Below are 4,431 nucleotides of genomic sequence, written 5' to 3'. Positions count from 1 at the left end.
GTTTAAAAACCAAAAATTAAAGAAAAAGTGATAAACCCCGGTAACTGGCAGTTCAACCATGAAAACTAGAAATCGGGCCGGTTGAATCGGTTTTTTAGAATAATGTTAAGATGTATGCATTTTGTAGCAAAAAGACAAAAAGTTGCATTTTTTTTCCTTCAAATCCAACCTAAAACCCATAAGAATGATGATTCAAAACTGTGAAAAAAAAAATCAATGGAAAGAGAGAGGTAAAGAACTAAAAATTAAAATGTGATTCTTGATTATTTTTTAGGTAAATATGAATCACCTTGGAAGATCAACTTCTTGAAAATTTTTATTTTGCAACAAAAATACTTCGAGACCAAGAGAGGGAGTGTGACAATGTAAAAGACTTCAAAGTTAAAACAAAAGAGGAAATAAGAGAGTGGCTTTAGCTTTCCCAAGTGATAAGTTTGAAAGAAAGAGTAGGTGAAGTATTAATGAAGTGAGATTTTATCTCTCCTTTTTTTTTTAATTTGATAGTTAAAAATTAATAGTAGAGGAGTTTATATATATATATATATATATATATATATATAACCGAAGCCTCTGACTTTTTTGCTAAGCTCCACAATTTTCTACGTCAATATTATTAAAAATAAAAAAACTATTTCTTACCCAAAAATTTCAGCTAAATAGTTTTGTAATATCAACCTTCAAAACCCGATAGTTCTCTAATATCACAGCCTTCACCTCCAACCTCTTTCTCCCTCACGCACAACTTGTCTCTCTCTTTGTGTTGAGTTTTTCTCTCTCCCATGGCAAACCCAAATACAAACCTCATGGCTACAAACCCATACCCAAACACGAATCTCATGGGTACAAATCCATTTGCAATCTACGGTTTCATTGTAAACCCCACCTCCAAATCTCCAACTTTCACCATCTATAAAGTTCCAAAAACGTCCCAAAGCCATCACCTCTCTCACCACTTCTCATCCAAATCTCAAGCAAAAATTCTAGAAATTTCATGAGTTAAGGTCATTAAAGACTTTAAATTGAGGAAAATTTTCCAAATTATGTTTCTAGGGTAGTTAGTAGAATATTAGTAGTGTCTTTAATTGATGGTGGCTTTTTGTTCTCATGAATAAATTCATTCATTTAAGTTATTTGCAACTTTATGAAGGAAGCATTGGGTTCTGGTGTTAATTGGCACATGTTGATGGTATTGCCAATCAAAGGATGTTTTCGGTGCATTGGTTTGTTATGAAGGGGAAATGTTTGGTTCATAGAACTCAATCATCCCCAAAGTGTTTGATGAAATGTCTAAGTTATACTCACCACTGTCAAACTCAAAATTCATAATATTATTTTGCAGTAAAGCATATCCCATATCCATTAAATAAGATTATGTATATATTTTCTTTGGATTTTACCTTGATTTCCATTGTTGAGTTGTTTTCCTATCCTATCCATAGCAACCTTGCTGCAAAAATTAATACCAACTTGAAACATTGAGCATTCTTTTTAGCTTGTTAGAATTTTTGTGAATGATTCAAGAAAATAGAGGGTCAATTCTTAACCAAGATTTTTGTGAACTCCAAGACTAAACAACCTTCTCATAATCTCATCTCTTATTTATTCAACCGTGGGTTTAAGACAAAAATAGGAATCATTATCATGTATTAAACTCAACATATTACTGGGGGTTGGCCTCAAAAATTACTTTTGTCAATTTGATCTATAAAGGATCATATTCAGTTCAATCCATTAAAAATATTATAATTTCTTTATTTAATAAGTTTGTCCTAAAATTTAGTCGATTTTTCTTTTCCAATTAGACTTGAAGAGTAAAATTCCCCAACCTCAAGTCAAAATCATTATGTCATGTGACCATAAAATTTGTGTTCGTATGATTATGCTATAGTAAATATTTAGTAGTATTTAAGCTTGAGTTAGAATATTTAAACCTGTTCCAGGCCTATAATTTATGAAGTAAAACATGTCATATCAAGAACAAATAAGACATGTATAAAGAAAAAGTATAAAAACATATTTTCAAGTGTAGATTAGGAGTTGTACATTAAGAATTATGTTATGCCATCATGTATAAAAACAAACCATTCCCTTGTTTATTGCAAAAGTAAGAGAAAATAGCATAATATCTTTCAAAGGGGCCAATAGAGAAAGCAATGGTGTAGCCCATGCCTTTATTTCCTTGAGAATTTTTAGATATTGTAGTGAAAGCCATTTTGGTAGCTGTTGTATCTCTATTTACTACCCAACTACTTGAATAACAGTTTCTTTAGTTTGTGAAAGTGGGGGTGTTTATAACTTATTTGGATGAATTTAGCAATAAAATTATCTCTAGAAGTAGTTAAATCATTAAATTATTATCTCTAGTGTTTATTATGAGTTTCTTCCTTTATATTTTTGAGATAAATTGTATTCTCTTGATATTTTTTCCCTTAAGCTCTTATATTTTAACTTTTTTGTGCTCATGAAAATTATAAGTATCATCTAATTTCTAGATTATAGAGGAAAATGAATATATTTTTTTTATTAGTAAAATAATGAATAAACAAAAAATAGTTAAATGATATATTTGCCTACCAAGGTTTGTGTTCTATCATAAAGTAAGCATTCATTTACACACACACACACACATATATATATATATATATATATATGTATGTATGTATGTATGTATGTATGTATTTCATTCAATTAATCTAATTTTTTTTTGCAATAATTGATATATAATTGTTAAGTTTCATTTCAAATATAATAATACTTTCATAGTACGCTTTGAACCATAGTATGTAGAAGATGAAATCTTTTTCTTTCCAAGTGATTATTAATTTGAGCAAGTAAATATATATAATTTTCTTTAGAACAATCCTATACATCACACAGGTTAGCGACTAGTATATATATAAAACTGAAATCTTTGACTTTTGGTTGACATTTCCACAATTTTCCACATCGGCATTTTTTTAATCTATATTTTTTAATTTGATTTAATTTTTTCGATTTTATAGCACTAAATTGCAGAAAATTTATTAAATTTCTTTTTAAAAAAAATTAAATTTAGTTGTTTGGTGCCATACAACCACTATACTTAAAGGAGATCTAAATTATATAGCTATATAATAACTCCATTAATATAAATCTATCCTAAAGAACGGAATATATCTCCATTAATTTGATAATTTCTACATTGATGACATTTAAAAAAAAAAAAAAAAACTATCATATTTTCTTATATCTATCAATCACGTTTTCTTTCTCTCTTTTTTTTTTTTTTTTCATTTTTTTAATATTAAAAAAAAAAAAGTAGTAGTAGTATGATAAGACTCTTCTAACCTAAGTCATTATAAATTGATTATAAATTGCTTAGTGTGTTCTACGATTCTATCAAATTAGTCAGTCGAATTTGGGTTTAAAGTTTACACTTTTTTTTTATTTTAAGAAACTATTAGCTAATGCATTTATAGTCAAACCTCAAGGTATGATGAGGATGATTTTTACTGATCGGTATGGGGGTGCCGAACCTTCCTAACAACCCCAAGAGGGATGATCGACCCATGGGCTAACGAATCGGGCAATCCCCGATCCCAACAATCCACCCCCTAAGTTTTCCATAGGGCTTACGTGGGGCCCACTCACACATCCTTACATGGAAATTACTTGCACATCATGATCAAAGACCCTACCACGCAATTAGATCTCTTGTATATGGAAAGACGATCCCGAGTATCTTAGATTCCTCTCTCTACAAGGAAATTCCCCCGTATCATAGGATTCGGGTCAGTTCTCTACCACTATATAAACCACAAACCTTACCCTTCTTGAGGTATGTGAATTCTCCCTAGTTCTTGCACTCTTGAATTTTTGGAGATTCTTCTATCACTGACTTAACCTTCGAGGGGTCTTTGGCTGGTACCCCCACCGGTGCCCTTTGATTGATTCTTCTCTTCTGTTCTTTAGGTACACCCATTGACATGTGTATGGACGATCAACTCACTGACAATTTTTGTGCATCATCAGTTGGCGTTGTTTGTGGGAAACGAGTGATAAGCCATATCGTCATTTCAAAGACAGAGTTTTATGGTCCTAACACGATCAATGGCCACCACTAACCAAGAAACCGGAAACCTACCCAACACATTGGAGAGGCAGGTGCAAACCCTCGCTGCAACAGTTGAATGGCTGACTCAGGGGAACTATGAATTGGAACGATAGTTAGGGCAGCGGAATGATTGAGAGCTGAATGATCAAAATGATGGATAGGAAAGGGACGAATGTGACAATGATCATCCCCTAACAAATGATCACCAAGAGAGGGACGACCAAGAGGAAAGCAATGCCATCAATAGACGAGACCAGCAGGATACCAGTCGTCCCTCTGAGCTAGAAGTCGACATGTTGCACATGACGCAAGAGATGGAGACGATGAAAGAAAAGATG

The sequence above is a fragment of the Quercus robur genome, chromosome 1 (genome assembly GCF_932294415.1).
Source record: "Quercus robur chromosome 1, dhQueRobu3.1, whole genome shotgun sequence".
Lineage (NCBI taxonomy): Eukaryota > Viridiplantae > Streptophyta > Magnoliopsida > Fagales > Fagaceae > Quercus > Quercus robur.
Note: the sequence above shows the minus strand (reverse complement) of the source record.